Genomic DNA, 17,438 nt, shown 5'->3' with positions numbered 1-17,438 from the left:
ATTTTCGTTATTTTATAAAAGCTGAAAGTTTCTTTGGGTGTCTCCAACACAGGGAGGAACGATTACCAACTATAAAGTTTGGATCATGTTAGCTTTGGTTGGGACCTTAAACTTTAAGGGTGTCTACTGTCTAGCAGTGGGTTGCCAAGACACTGTGTCTGGCAATGCATGACGTAATTTGTAATACTATTTAGAAGTCAATATAAAAAAACCGGCCAAGTGCGAGTCAGACTCGCGCACTGAGGGTTCCGTACTCGGACGGACGGACAGACAGACAGACAGACACAGTACGGAACCCTAAAAATAGACTTTATACTTTGACGTAAGATTTTTTTCACCTTATTACCTGTTGTCTCCCAAAGCCACCATGATCCAAACTTCATAGTCGCTGATCGTTCCTCCCTGTGTTGGGGGCAAGCAGAGAAACTTTCAGCTTTTATGAAACAACGAAGGTCTGGCACGCGCTGGCTCTCTCTCTCTATTAGACTGCGTTGATAGATGTGACAGTCAGGGCTACTCTTTTTATGAGTGCCTATAATAGAATAGAATACTTATCCAAGTAATTAGTAAACTTTTACTTGAGTAAAATTTGAATCGTCAAAATAATTTACCACTGGTTAGGAATGCCGTTCCTACCGAGAAGAACCAGTAAGAAACTCGGCGGTAGCTCTTTTAAATTGTTTTATTCACAGTAATAATATGCCACATTATACCTACAATCAATCAAATGCGCTGGCATTGCTGGAGCGATTCAATCCATGTTTTTTTATCATTTTTGTATAATATGCTTTTTTCCAGGAGCATACATTTTAATATCTAGATTTTAAAACTTATATAGGTAATATATAATGTATGGAATGTATAAATGCCTATACTTTAAAAAATGGGTCCGCAACATTAACACAGCTCACCTAATTCGTTTCGGGGCTAAAGTATAAAGACAATTGGTCCAACAATTGCCAAATGCAATTTTTGCAGTTGGGCCGGCTTAGTTTGTGTTTGGAGGCGAGCCAACCTAATAATGGACTTACAGAGATGCTCCAAGATTTGACGTTCCCTGCTGAATGATAACGTATACCTCTGACGTACTTCTCATTTTTGAGGGTCGTGACCCTCTCCAAGAACTAAATAATTAGTAGGTTCCAAATAGAATGGTTGGGATTCCAAATCGTCACACCCAACCTTGTAACAGTGTGACTCGTTGGGAATAATTCGATGCTCCAAGATTTGACGTTCCCTGCTGAATGATAACGTATACCTCTGATGTACTTCTCATTTTTGAGGGTCGTACCCCTTCATATTATTATAACTCTTTGGTTTAGGCAAGGGTAGTGTGAGACGCCCTCCAGCACGATGGACCGACGATATAAAGCGGCTGGCGGGGAGTGGCTGGATGAGGAAGGCTGAGGACCGGGTGTGGTGGCGCTCTTTAGGGAAGGCCTATGTCCAACTGTGGACGTCCACAGGCTGATGATGATGATGATGAAATAATTAGTAGGTTCCAATAGAATGGTTGGGTTCCTAACTCGTCACACCCAACTTTGTAACAGTGTGACTCGTGATTATTCCCAAAATAATTCGATGCTCCAAGATTTGACGTTCACTGCAGAATGATAACGTATACCTCTAACGTACTTCTCATTTTTGAGGGTCGTGTCCTTTTTCCAAAGAACTAAATAAAATATTAGTAGGTTCCAATAGGATGGGTTTCCAACGAGTTACACTAAAACGAGTAACAGTATGACTCGTTGGGGATTTTTCGAAAATGTTCTCCCAACGAGTCACACTGTTACTCGGGGTGTGACTCGTTGGGAAGATTTATCTTAATTTACTGTGGATTCCCAACGAGTCACACCAAAACGAGTAAGAGGATGATGATAATATAATCAATTAAATAACCAATGGTTCCCAACTCGTCACACCCAACCTTGTAACAGTGTGACTCGATGGGAATCTATTGATGCTCAAAGATTTGACGTTCACTGCTGAGTGATAATGCATAGGTGCCTCTCTTCCTCGTATTTCTCATTTCTGAGGGTCGTGACTCTTTTCCACCGAACTAATTAATTAGTCAAGAGAATGGTGGTGTTCCCAACTAGTCACACAGAATTGTGTAATAGTGTGACGCGTTGGGAACCCATCGAACCAGAGACATTTAGAAAATATAAATTAAATTCCCCAAATGCTCTGACAGCGCATACCACTGCACCAGGGAGGTTGTTCAGAGCATTCTCTTTGCGATTAACAACGAACAAGTGTGAACAGTCCCCTAATAAGACACGTGGGTTCACACACACGTTATACGTAACCTCGTATAAAAATAGCGGGGGCTGAGGCGCCTCGTAAATGTAACTAAGCAGTTTAGGGGTTACGTGTGCGCGCATAACAACTTACATTGAACGTGGGCGCTAGAGACACTGGATGTGGCCGTACTATTTGGCGGCCTTTTGACGCAGTACGGAGAGTGCTGTGGTGTTGTAAGTAGGAGTTAACGGGTACGATTCCCACCGGCGGTAATTAAGGAATTTACGCTGAAGGTACATAGAAACCAGCTAATTTTTTTTTAAATTTAGATACAAGTTAGCCCTTGATTGCAATCTCACCATCAATTGTGGTAAGTGAAGTCGGTGGTTCATGCAGTCTAAGATGGAAGCGGGCTAACCTTGAAGGGATATGGCAGTTTTTGTTAAACCCATATCTCTTTGATTTCTACGCGGCATCGTACCGGAACGCTAAATTGCTTGACGGCACGGTTTTCCCAGTAGGGCGGTAACTAGCCACGCCTTGCCAGTAGGGCGGTAACCAGCCACGGCCAAAGCCTCTCACCAGACCAGGCCAGAAATTATGAAATTATAAAATTCTAAATCCCTTAAACGTCACGGTCACGAAAAGCTAGACAGACAGACAGACAGACACACTTTCGTATTTATAATAATATAAGTATGGATTGGCCGATGGGCGAAAAAAGGCCGGATATTTACCCACGTCCATTTTACATAACTATGTTTTAACTCTTAATTATTGAACTCCTGCGCGTCACTCCCCCTGGTCCCGGCAGAATACCAGCGCTCAGGTTTTGTTTTAAAACCTGCACCATTAATGCTTTTCATCTTGTGCCATGTGGGTGCAAGAATTAGTTATTTTAAGTACTTATTAAAATCTACTACTAACCCATTACTAACCTAAGTTTGTCTATAATACTTGTAGATGCACACACAAGATGAATAAATTAATTTACTTTCTTTCTTTCTTTCTATGTCATATCCAGTAAGTTTAAATCGTACCTACCTAACAAACATTTCCGAACAAACAATTGTTTAAATATTAGTGTTTACAGGAGCAGAGTGTCAGGGTGGGGAGAGGGGAATGGGGGGTGTTTAATTTAGGCACGTGCACGTGTGGTTGGTTCGTGATTGAAAAGATTTTATCATGACAACTAACTGGAAAAGTCCATAGGGTGGTTTGGTTTTGCCCTAGTTGCTTCTACCATCCACCACCATAATAAACCCATAGACCTTAATCCATACTCAATATTAAAAATGTGAAAGTGTGTCTGTCTGTCTGCTACGTTTTAACGGCTCAACCACGGAACCGATTTTAATAAAAGGTACAGAGTTAGCTTATATCCGGGGACCGACATAGGCTACTTTTTATCCCGGAAAATCAAAGAATTTCCACGGGATTCTTAAAGGCCCATCCATTTAATGGATTTATATGAAATTTGGTGTAGAACTAGCTTGCATCCCGGAAACTGACGTATACAACTTTTATCCCGGAAAATCAAACAGTTCTCATGGGATTTTAAAAAAACCTAATTCCACATGGACGAAGTCGCGGGCACCATCCAGTAGGTACTCTATAAAACCATAATCCGACAAAGTTAAAAAAGTGACACCTACTTGACAAAGTAAGTGATATTTAAATATTTTTAATAAATTATTGGGATGTCCTGCCAAAACCTACGCGAAAAACACAGGTTCAACGCGTAAAGGTTATCCGAGAGTTTCAATCTAAAAAAAACTAGTGGTAAATTAATTATTCAATCAGAGCACGATTGATATTGCAATTTTAGTGCTGAGAGGAGGTCCGTGGTTAGTAGTGGGCTGACAATAATTGCTTTTAAAGTATACCATGCTAGCCGATGCCCGCGACTTCGCCCGCGTGGATTTAGGTTTTTCGAAATCCCGTGGGAACTCTTTGATTTTCCGGGATAAAAAGTAGTCTATGTGCTAATCCAGGATGTCATCTATCTCCATTCCAAATTTCAGCCAAATCCATCTAATAGTTTTTGCGTGAAGGAGTAACAAACATATACACACACACACACACACACACACACACGCACACACACACACACACATACACGCAAACTGTTGCCTTTATATTATTAGTGTGAAGTGTGAGTTTAGCACAGAGTCAATCTTTGAGGCGAATGATTATTTATTTATTTTCCAGAGCTTTGAAATATCGTGTCAAAAACATTTTTAACGGAACATATTGCTTATTCATAGCTTAGAAGAATATGCATGCACGTTATGAACATCACTTCCTCGTATGCATATCCATGCATGCATACATTATGTGATGCACGGATTTATGATTCTGTGCATAAATAAATCGTATGCAAGAGATAACATTGTGGTTAAGGAAAAAGAAAATATGGCAAAGTCTTTCTTAAAGTTTGTGGAACAACAAAGTTATACATACTTAACTTAACAAAGGAACAAGTGTAAATTAAAATTTATAACACCCCCGACAAGTGAAGGTTACAGTAACCAGAAAAGAGCTGATAACTTTCAAACGGCTGAACCGATTTTCTTGGATTATAGCTAAGAACACTCTCGATCAAGCCACCTTTCAAACAAACAAAAAAACGTGTGGCCTTGTTGTGACAACGCATATCAATCGATTGCGATTTTTAAGCAACGTTGACCCAAGTCGGTGACTGGATGGGTGACCGACTTTGGAGGTTCGTATTTGGCCTTTTAGTTTCCTCTGAGCCTCGGAGAGCACGTTAAGCCATCATTCCCGGTTATTATCACTAACATCTGAAAATGACTGTAAAAACCTAAGAATCGAAATTTCGTTCTCTTAGTGAGTTGTATGCGGAAGGATCTGGGAACCCAGCGCATTGTTATCCCAAGAGAACTCCTGCCATTATGTGATTGATGGAAAGGGAGTCACGACTCTCAGCAATAAAAGGAATCACACTAATATTATAAAGGAGAAAGTTTGTGTGTATGTGTGTATGTGTGTGTGTGTATGTTACTCCTTCACGCCAAAACAGCTGAACGGATTTGGCTGAAATTCAGAATCGAGATACATAATATCCTGGATTAGCACATAGGCTACTTTTTATCCCGGAAAATCAAAGAGTTCCCACGGGATTTCGATAAACCTAAATCCACGTGGACGAAGTCGCGGGTGTCAGCTATTTTAGTACGAGTATAAAGAAAGAACCTCCAAAAATCAACATAAACCTCTATTCACAACATGTTGACAGATTTTCTAAAGATTTTCTCGAAGGTTCTTTTTGACAGCGGGACAAAGAGAGCTGTAATATGATAGAGGAGGCGTATTATATTGTTTTCATTTTCGCATAACATCGTCATGTGTAGACGTGTCTTAACATCACAATGGCGTTGGGCTTAGGTCTGATAGCTGTAGCTTAGCTATTAATATTGTTAATCTTGTCTGGCCGAATTTTGGTTAATGCAACTAAACCAAGAGAGATAACAAAGTACACAGGAGATGCAGAACAGAATTGTCTAATCTTATATTTATATATTTTTTTTTAAATTGTGTGTGTAATTTTGTATTTATTTTTAAGACAAATAATGTATTTGTATGCCAACTTGGATTGGTACAGCTGGTCAATATTTTATTATGTATTTAACACCTTAGTGTATCTGTATCTCCAAATTAATGAAATTGAATTGAATTGAATTGTGTTCTCAATAACAGCTGCAATTTCTATTCCCTTACTTATACAGCCCGATGCGAATGTGACGGCAGTCCAACACGATCGGAGGGAGATTACTAGGGGCTAACATGATAACCGTGATTATTTACTACAGATTTTTTTCGAATCTTCTCCCAAAAGCAGGACGAAGAATGCTGTAATATGATAGAAGGGGCATATTATATTGTTTTCATTCTCGCATAACGTATTTTTATTTTATTTTATTTTATTGAAAAAGGCACACAAAACAACGTATCTTAAGATCACAATGGTGTTGTGCTTAAATCTAATAGCTATAACTAGAGACCAGAAATAAGCAAAAATGTGAAGAGAAAAATTTAATTACTTTATTTTTATCCCGTGAAGAAATATACTACTTAAGTTACGGATATGCGTTAAAAAAGTGCTGATTTAGGTCACGCAATGCTATAAAATAAAGTATATCTTGGTTATATCTCAGCTTCAACTTTGAGACGTCAACCTCAAGCGAAGAATAAAAGGGTGGCATCAATCTCACTGGAAAAAAACACCATTACGAAGTAAACTGTCCCCATTAGGGGGACTCCGAGCGAAATGTCTGTCCATTTGTCACCGCGCGTAATTCTGTTACCTCAGCCAAACGACGCATGAGAATTAAGGTAGTATTATCCGGAGATTACATACATCGTTTACCAAGTGTTTTTATTGTAAGAGTAGGTAAATTTTTAGGGTTCCATAATTATAGAAGACTAGCCGATGCCCGCGACTTCGCCCGCGTGGATTTAGGTTTTTGGAAGTCCCGTGGGAACTCTTTGATTTTCCGGGATAAAAAGTTGCCTATGTGCTAATCCAGGATATTATTTATCTCCATTCCAAATTTCAGCCAAATCCGTCTAGTAGTTTTTGCGGGAAGGAGTAACAAACATACACACACACACACACATACACACAAACTTTCGCCTTTATATATATAGTGTGATAGTGTGATGTGATATATCGATTTACTCATGCTTTAAATAATCGAATCTGAGTACATTGCAATTTTCATCACGATATTATATTATGAAACTTTTTGGTTTTGTTATCGGAATAACAAATCCATCAATCTACGTAAACCGATTAAAACGAAGCCATCTCTGATTATTTGGAGTTTACTAAACAAAGTGGGAATCTTTATTGAAAATTGTATACCAAAATAGGGTGGTCATGATGTGGCAAGTTCGTGGACAGTCCGAAACGTAATAACTTCAAGTGCGTGAACAAGGATAATGATGGCGGGCGGGTAAAAAAAACCGGCCAAGTGCGAGTCACACTCGCGCACCGAGGGTTCCGTACTCGGGTATTTTTCCGACATTTTGCACGATAAATCAAAAACTATTATGCATAGAAATAAATAAAAATCTGTTTCACAATATACAGGTAAAGCTCTTTCATATGATACCCCACATGGTATAGTTATCTTATTTTGAAAATTGAAACACATTTTAATTTTTTTTCTGTGATGTAACCACAAATTCACGGTTTTCAGATTTATTCCATAACTTGTGCTATAAGACCTACCTTCCTACCAAATTTACGGTTCTAGGTCAACGGGAAGTACCCTATACCTAGGTTTTCTTCACAGACACGACAGACGGACAGACAAACGCTTTTAAATCTACAAGTGAATCTGCCACTGCACTGGTTTGGAAAACCCTACTGCCGAGAAGAACCTCAGTGCTTTTTATTAAAATGACTAACTCGTGGACACCCTACACTAAGTGAAACTTAATTACAACACCTAACTTGACGAAACTTGTCGTTTGGCTGGGAAGTTTTTGCAAGACTTTTAACTTGAAAAATCTTTCACGAGAAAGATTTTCACTTTCCCATTTAGATTCAATTAAGTATAAAAAAATTATTCTAAATCGATACACACTTATAGTTGTACGACTACTACACATTCTATGAAGTGACACTTGTATTAAAAACTTAAATCTATAACTCAAAATTTAATAAAACCCCCGACACAAAAACCTCTATAAGAAAACTAGAAAATAGCTGATAACTTTCAAACGGCTCAACCGATTTTCTTGCATTATAGCTAAGAACACTCTCGATCAAGCCACCTTTCAAACAAAAAAAACTAAATTAAAATCGGTTCATTAGTTTAGGAGCTACGATGCCACAGACAGATACACAGATACACACGTCTTTATAACACCCCTCTTTTTGGGTCGGGGGTTAAAAAAAAGCGCGCCGATGTGTTGCTCAGTTACGGCGTGATTGAAGGACAAACTGATAAACCAAAAAACAAACACACTTAAATTGTATTTATAATATGGGTAGTAACTAGTGATGGATGACGACATACCCAAAGGTATTAACGATAGGAGATTAGGGGTCTCTCCGTCACTTGCTCTATACAAACGTAGTTTTCGTCTCTCATTGGAATACTAACCAATCATACTCAATGGAATTTCCAGATTTCCGTTAAAATATTCGGTTTCAAAGTTACGCGGTCTTAAGAATTCACATACAAATCTTTAGCTCCTGTAATTTTAAAACTACATATTTTTAAAAAAATCGAAAACACCACAGGCACAGATATTAGTTTTCTAGAATATGTCTGCAAAATTTCATGGACTTTGGTTGCTTAATATTCAAATGAAATTGGGACTACGATTGTATGGAGTAAGTGACGGAGAGAGCCCTGTTAAAGATATAATATGAACAGAGTAGACAAGCGCAGAGGACCAAGTAGTGCTCCTGGAACCATTTTAATCAGACATACAGCTCACAGAGCAAATCTAATTTTGGAAACGCCAGGCGACTTCCACAAAATGCGGTTTCCCAAGCAAACGGTCTAGGGATGCCCGGTTAAAACATTGATAACTTGCTTTTTTATCGATGATTGGTTAAACCCGTACCTGTGTTAAGAAACATTGATGTAATTGCTTTAATTAATTGTCATTAAAACAGCCTCTCTTGGTCTTATTAGTGAGAGGTTCCATGTTGCAGGGGTTTGGAATTATATTATTTCTAAATTTCTTGTCTGGTCTGGTGGGAGGCTTCGGCCGTGGCTAGTTACCACCCTACCGATAAGACCGTGCAGCCAAGCGATTTAGCGTTCCGGTACGATGCCGTGTAGAAACCAAAGGAGTATGAGTTTAATGACAACTGCCATACGCCTTCCAGGCTACCCCGCTTCCATCTTCGACTGCATCATCACTTACCACCAGGTGAGATTGCAGTCAAGGGCTAACTTGTATCTGATTAATAAAAAAAGCATTTTATTTCATAGAAATCGTCGTGTCACCTCACTAGCGTCAATGTAAAGAGTCCGACGCTTACACCCAAAGCGTCGGTTAGGAATTTGACTTGTACTAAACCAATATACGGAACCCTGTGCCGGTTCACTGCGCTCAGGGGCCGGATCAAATCATTATTGTTGTTAATATTCTAATAGGTCTATTCCTTGACTATCTATCTATCTTAATCTATGAAATAATGTGAAATATGAAATATGAAATATGTTTATCTCTCCTGAGATAAACATATTATACAATCGAAGATTATGTTAATGATAAAAGAGCGTGGATTTGACCTGCAGCTCGCTCCAGCAATGCGCGGGACTTCAATTACTTTTATACATGGCATAATATTGTATATCGAATCTTTGAAAAGAGCAACCGCCGAGTTTCTTACTGGTTCTTCTCGGTAGGAAAGGCATTCCGAACCAGTGGTTATAGCGGCAATAGAAATACCTACATATTCTGTGGAAAATTCAACTCTGTACGTCTGTATTACGGTTCACGAGATATGGATTGACGGATGGATACGGACGGACAACGGAGGCTTAGTAAAAGGTTTCACCCTTCATTCATGGAACCCTGAATTCTTCTACGCCCAGAAAACGCTAATTTGAAACCGCTCAAGGTTTTTAACCCCCGACCCAAAAAGAGGGGTGTTATAAGTTTCACGTGTGTACTTATGTATCTGTGTACCTGTCTATGGCATCGTAGCTCCTAAACTAATAAACCGATTTCAATATAGTATTTTTTGACTGAAAGGTGGCTTGATCGAGAGTGTTCTTAGCTATAATACAAGAAAATCGGTTCAGCCGTTTGAAAGTTATCAGCTCTTTTCTAGTTACTGTAACCTTCACTTGTCGGGGGTGTTACAAATTTTTAATTTACACTTGTTACTTGCCAATAAACATTTACGTAAACTCTACCTAACTCTGATTAAACAATTTCTAGGTCTACATTTGTCTCGTACGCTTATATCGTTAATCTCAAGCCCGTATAGCTAACTGTAAAGATACGTCGCAGAATGAATCTCAAATTTAACGCCCTAACGTTAAATAGGTCTACGTTTCAGGGTTATATCCCTGTGGGTTATAAAGATAATTTAATAGTAAACCCTGGTTGTTATCACAAATACCTCACATACAGTCTGGCAATAAAATAATAGGAGGTAGCTCATAAGAATTCCTTTATGCCTTTCACTTTTAATATGGGTTAAATTTTATTCAAAAGTGAATAAGCAACTTCTAGGCAAGCGCGCTCCATCTTAGGCTGCATCATCACTTGCTAGCAGGTGTGATTGCAGCCAAGCGCTAGTCTATAAATTAAAAAAAAAATACTTTCAATTTATACTACCTAGTAGCTTTTTTTTATAATCAGTTATAAGACAGATAAATTCAATCTGTTTATCAAGTCGTAATCACACTAATATTATAAAGGCGAAAGTATTTGTGTATGTGTGTGTGTGTATGTTTGTTATTCCTTCACGCAAAAACTACTGGACGGATTTGGCTGAAATTTGGAATGGAGATAGATTATACCCTTGATTAGCACATAGGCTACTTTTTATCCCGGAAAATCAAAGAGTTCCCACGGGATTTTTAAAAAACTACATCCACGCGAACGAAATCGCGGGCATCAGCTAGTAATTAAATAAATTAAAAAATATGATTGCCATGCCAAAAAAATCAATTAAAAAAAATCATTTTTGAAAATGGCACTACACAGTCGCTATATTACAATTGTTCGTCTCAAATTGACTAAGTTCAATTTACATGGTTTTCGACCGTTTAAAATTGACTTAGCTTAGTTTACGTGGTTTTTGACCGCAAAGCTGTGGCCCGTCGTGGTTGTAACAAAGGTGTGGACACATTGTGAGCTTTGTAGTTGAGACTAGTGTAATTTAGTAACCACAGCGTATTATTAGTAGTTAGTGTGTTATTGAAACAAAGTGGTAATTAGACAAGTGTAAATTAAAAATTTATAACACCCCCGACAAGTGAAGGTTACAGTAACTAGAAAAGAGCTGATAACTTTCGAACGGCAGAACCGATTTCCTTGGATTATAGCTAAGAACACTCTCGATTAAGCCACCTTTCAAACAATAAAAACTAAATTAAAATCGGTTAATTAGTTTAGTAGCTACGATGCCACAGACAGATACACAGATACACACGTCAAACATAACACCCCTCCTTTCGGGTCGGGGGTTAAAAAAGGTTTGACATGTTCTAAAACCAAGTGGCATTTAGTTAAACACACATAGGTTAAATATAATACAACATAAAGCTCTACTTACCATCTCTTCTACTGTCAGTTTCAAATTGACTTAGTTACGTCAGTTAGTTTACGTGGTCTTAGTCCGTTTAAAATTGGCGTAGCTTAGTTTAAGTGGTTTTATCCGCCGAGTTGCGGTGTGCCTATTTTTACACAAAGCTGTGGACACATTTTATACAAAAAGCCCATAGTTTTATGCATCACTAGCTGATGCTCGCGTGCTTCGTCCGCGTGGATTTAGGTTTTCTGAAATCCCGTGGGAACTCTTTGATTTTCCGGGATAAAAAATAGCCTATGTGCTAATCCAGGATAATATCTACCTCCATTCCAAATTTCAGCCAAATCCGTCCGGTAGTTTTTTGCGTGAAGGAGTAACAAACATACACACACACACACACACACTCACATACACACACACGCACACACACACACACACACACACACATGCTATCACAAATATAAGCACATGATGCTAGCTAACTCGTTTGTAGCAGTGAAAAAAAGGTGACAGAATCACGTTCGCATTTTTAATATTAGTATGTATTAATATTCAAAAACTATTTCCCAACCGCGACTTCATTTTAGTAAAAATAAGTTATGATTTCCCGTGGGAGTACCCAATACGTTTTTTTGTACACGGAAGTAGCCTTATTTGTCTCCAAAATAGGTACAATCACTCTCCGTGACCATCAAAATTCGTTCAATGGTGCAAAACTAACATTCTTTACAACACTAACTGACGCACCCCGGCTTTGAATGAATTTTTTAAAAACGATAAGGGGTGGTATTTGCAAAAACCGACCAATTGCGAGGCACTGAGGGTTCCGTACTCGGGTATTTTTTCCAACATTTTGCACGATAAATCAAAAACTATTATACATAAAAAAAATTGTTTTAGGATGTACAGGTAAAGCCCTTTCATACCCCACTTGGTATAATTATCTTATTTTGAAAATTGAAACACATTTTTTTTTTTAATGATGTAACCACAAATTCGCATTTTTCAGATTTATTTCTGTACTTGTGCTATAAGACCTACCTACCTGCCAAATTTCATGATTCTAGGTCAATGGGAAGATATATATATATATATAGGTTTCTTGACAGACACGACGGACGGACGGACGGACGGACGGACGGACGGACGGACAGACAGACAGACAACAAAGTGATCCTATAAGGGTTCCGTTTTTCCTTTTGAGGTACGGAATCCTAAAAAAAGAACGCTCTATGCATCTCAGCCTCACATTATTAGCTTCCTAAATGAAATTGTTTCGTATCCCCCGTCCTTGATATTATTTTCGCTAATTTTTCCTACACAGTAAAGGTAGGTACACACTTATAATGAATAACTAGATTCGTTTTACGGTCACGACTGACGCGTTTTTCGTAGCACAGTGGGGGTAATGGAGTCGCTATTCGATCATTTAATTTTTAACTAAAAAATTTTTTTTGTTTTAAGCCAAATGTATTTTTTTTCTATTTTTTTGCAGGATCTGGTGACTCTAAACCTTCCCTTGTTCGTTCTCATTACTATTTAGTAATAAACGGGGCTGTGATGGTATATATTTTGTGTCCTATGATATTCCCACTGAAATTGGCACATTTACCCCCACCTTCCTACCTATCTACCTGTACCGACTCCAAAATCTATGTTGCATAACCAAACTTCTGATTGAAATCTGGTGGAGAGACATGGTGGGGAGAATGTTCTAAATTTTATTTGTTGGTGCGAGTAAGTATTTTGGACTATCAGGGTAAGAGAAATTGAAAAAGGCACTAGTAAAAGAAAATAAACATTATTTAATCGACTTCTAACGACTCCTATACCTTTCTCTGTTCGTTCTCATTACTCTTTAGTAATAAACGGGGCTGCGATGGTACATAATTTGTGTCCTTTGATATTCCCACTGAAATTGGCACATTTACCCCACCTTCCTCTTTATTGCGCCGCCCCTCACACCGTTACGGACGGTATTAGAAATTATGTTTTTCTTATTCCGGAAAACGCCGTATATTTTCAGTGATTACGGCACCGTCCTGGGTGTTTAGTATTTCCAAACAACGTTCCGATTCAAGCGTCAAAACATTTCAGCATTATACAAGGAACCAAAAGCTTAATTTGCTGTAATCCGCCAAATTAAAGAAATTTGTATGGTGCAACATTCACCATGCGACATGCACCGCCGGCCCTCCCACTGATAAACATGCAGGAAAAGCCAGCCACCAAGCAAGCCAAACGCACCACCACCACGCAGCACCACACAAATCCCATCACCACTCGACGCACGTTTCGCCCCGACACCAGAGCATCCTCAGGAGATGTAGACCTTACAATGCCTAATTGCAAAGAATTAATTTGGTTTGGCGGATTATAGCAAATTAAGCTTTGGTTCCTTGTATATCATGGACTTCCGCAAAATAGGGCCTACTTCTATACGTCTTTTCAGAATTAACCACTGTCTACGACAGTTTAGAGCCTCGATAGATCAATGGTTGAGGAGCGGACTGAATTCCGAAAGGTCGGCGGTTCAAACCCCACCCGTTGCACTATTGTCGTACCCACTCCTGGCACAAGCTTTACGCTTAATTGGAGGAGAAAGGGGAGTATTAGTCATGATTAACGTGGCTAATATTCTTTTAAAAGAAAAAAGAAAGTAGTTATAAAACTGAGAAAACGTCGAATCTTCATATCACTTATCACTTTCACTGGCTGGCGTCAAATGTTATCTACATTTTGACACTAGGTAAGTACTAAGTAGATTATGAAATGACTAAGTATTTTCTTTAATTTCACGTCACCCCTAGCTTAATATTTGACAGATCTCGATTTCAGGATCAAGCCGAGAATTTCCTCACTGTAGTTCACTCTGGCATTAGGTTGTGCGACCGCCGAAGATTAATTAGCGAGAAACGAGACGAGCAACGAGAAGCGAATGTGTAGTTGAAATAGTTTTGTCGCTAGGCTATGAGCGAGTGTGCGAATGCGACGGGCTAGTAATCGCCCCTCGTAGTACCTGCGTAAGTGTGTACAATGTGTGAGTGTTGACCGTCAAGAGAACTTTGCTAAGCGAGTGTAACTTTGATAGTTCTTGTCGCTGCGACAAACTAGTTAAAAGAGAATTCTCGTCGGTTGCTGGCTAGTTGATATGATGAATTGCATACTGACCAGTAAATGTCGTTTGTCAGTCTAAATGCTGCAGTGCGTCCGGGCGTCAGGCATACAGACTGGGCCCTTAACCTTTTGTTAGCAGAGCAAGGCAAACTAATTCCTAGTCACAAAGAGTGTCTGAAGGGGGCCGGTGCTCAGTAGTGAGCCAGCGGTGTATCGAGATGATGAATTAGGTCCTTATTTACCAGTAAATGTCACTTGTCAGTCTGTGTTGTAGTGCGTCGGGGCATACAGGCTGGGCCCATAAGTCCCATAACCTATTGCTAGCAGAGCAAGGCAAACTAATTCCCAGTCACAAAGTCTGTTTGAAGGGATTGGTGCTCAGTAGTGAGCCAGCGGTGGATCGAGATGATGAATTAGGTCCTTATTTACCAGTAAATGTCATTTGTCAGTCTGTGTTGTAGTGCGTCGGGGCATACAGGCTGGGCCCATAACCTTTTGCTAGCAGAGCAAGGCAAACTAATTCCTAGTCACAAAAAAAATCTGAAGGGGCCCGGTGCTCAGTAGTGAGCCAGGGGTAAGTCGAGATGATAAATTAGGACCTTATTTACCAGTCAATGTCATTTGTCAGTCTGTGTTGTAGTGCGTCGGGGCATACAGGCTGGGCCCATAACCTTTTGCTAGCAGAGCAAGGCAAACTAATTCCCAGTCACAAAGCCGTGGCACGGGCGCGGGGCGCGGCGGCTAACGAACTAATGTTTGTGCGACCTATCGACGAAGCTGCAACGGATCATAGCGTCAGCAAAAACAACCTGTATAAAATATATTTGAGAACAATGATCAAGGTTTTATCATAACTGCTAATTGTTAAGCTTAATCCAAAAAAAAAACGTACGAGCCTAGATTAAGGTGTACTGAATCTAATGAGACCAAAATTATCTAATTTTGTAAACGTTTTGGGAAACGTAAAATAACGTACGTAGAATAACGTAATTCCGATTTGGAAATATGTTTTTTTCGCTTAAAAGGGTATACTTTCCAAGTGGTCCCATATAAACTTCGTGAAGATCTGATAAATATCTTCGGAGATAGAGAACAGGACTCCTCAATAAATAAGAGTAAATTGCTCGCGATCAGTGTAATAGCTTAGTAAACAGTAGGTTTTTAAGTAGGCATAGCATATTTTATTACAGTGGAGCCCTTGAGTGGAGCCACTAAAAATTGTAAAATTAAAAAATTAAAAAAACTGACGTCAATAACCACAAACACTAAAAAGTAAAAAAAAAAAAAGGTTTCTACACGTGTAATGTATATATAAAGTCGAGCGAGCATAATGAAAGAAACTAGATCTAAGTCTGAAGCTTGAAATTTTTTTGCTGTCAGTACTAGAGGCACAGCGCAAAGGCTCGTGTGTCGTGGGGGCGCACATCAAGGCGGCCATTGTTTGCCATCACTTCATCTGCTCTACACAATATACAAGAGATAAACTGAAGGTAGATTAGCTTTGTTTCGCGGCTATACGTGGAGTTAAGTTTTAGAGATTACTGCGGAATCTGACAAACAAGGAACCAAAAGCTTTTACTAAAAGTATGGTGCAACATGCAGCATGCGATATGCACCGCCCGTCCTACCACTGATAAACATGCAGGAAAAGCCAGCCACCAAGCAAGCAACACGCACCACCACCACGCAGCACCACACAAATACCAACACCACTCGACGCACGTTTCGCCCCGACACCGGGAATCCTCAAGAGATGTAGACCTTACAATGTTCAATTGTAAAGACAAAATCCTCTCTACATTTTAGAGAGAACCTGTAGTACGCGACAGGGTGAGATGGCAATCGGGGTATGAGACGAGGGGACGCCCCGCACACCCTCCGCGCAAACCCGCTGTGGGTGAGCGCGGGTGACGTCCCCACACCGGTTGCCATCTCAACCTGTCCTGCCTGTCCGTCCGTCCGTCCGTCCGTCCGTCCGTCCATCCGTCCGTCCGTCCGTCGTGTCTGTCAATAAACCCTATAGGGTACTTCCCGTTGACCTAGAATCATGTGGCGGGTAGGTAGGGTCTTATAGCACAAGTACAGCGAATTTTTGGTTACATCGTGAAAAAAATGTGTTTCAATGTTTAAAGTAAGATAACTATACCAAGCGGGGTTGATACCCCACTTGGTATAGTTATCTTACCAAGTATAATATGAAAGGGCTTTACCTGTACATTATAAAACAGATTTTTATTTATTTTTATGTTTAATAGTTTTTGATTTGTCGTGCAAAATGTTGGAAAAAATACCCGAGTACGGAACCCTCAGTGCGCGAGTCTGACTCGCCCTTGGTTTTTTAGTATGGATGAATATTTTCAGTGCACAGGAATGAAAACTATTTTTAACCTTTGTCGGAGCGTGTCAACACCATTTTCAGTCTATTCATGAGTGTGTTATAACTCTGTTATAACAGGTTTTTTTTGGGAAAGCTTTTTGAATGGTATTTGAAAAGCGCCAACTTTTATTTTTGTTGAAATTCCCGCGTAGCGTTTAGCATATACTAGCTGAGGCGCCCTAGCTTTGCCTGTGTGGTATTTTCAAAAATCCTTTCCCACACCGCGAACTAAGCTATAGCAAGCTAACTTCTAACTTTGTTTGCGATAAATAGCGCAAAAATCAAGTTGCTTCAAACACAGCACAGCATACTTGTATAAAAGTCAATGATAATTCAGACTGACATCTATAAAATGAGAAAGGTTTATACACTTACTTTGCATGTTTTTTTGTTAGAATGAAAATAGCGAGGAAATGAGAAGGCGGGTCACCTGATGTCAAG

This window comes from Maniola jurtina, chromosome 25 (assembly GCF_905333055.1).
Source record: "Maniola jurtina chromosome 25, ilManJurt1.1, whole genome shotgun sequence".
NCBI lineage: Eukaryota > Metazoa > Arthropoda > Insecta > Lepidoptera > Nymphalidae > Maniola > Maniola jurtina.
Note: the sequence above shows the minus strand (reverse complement) of the source record.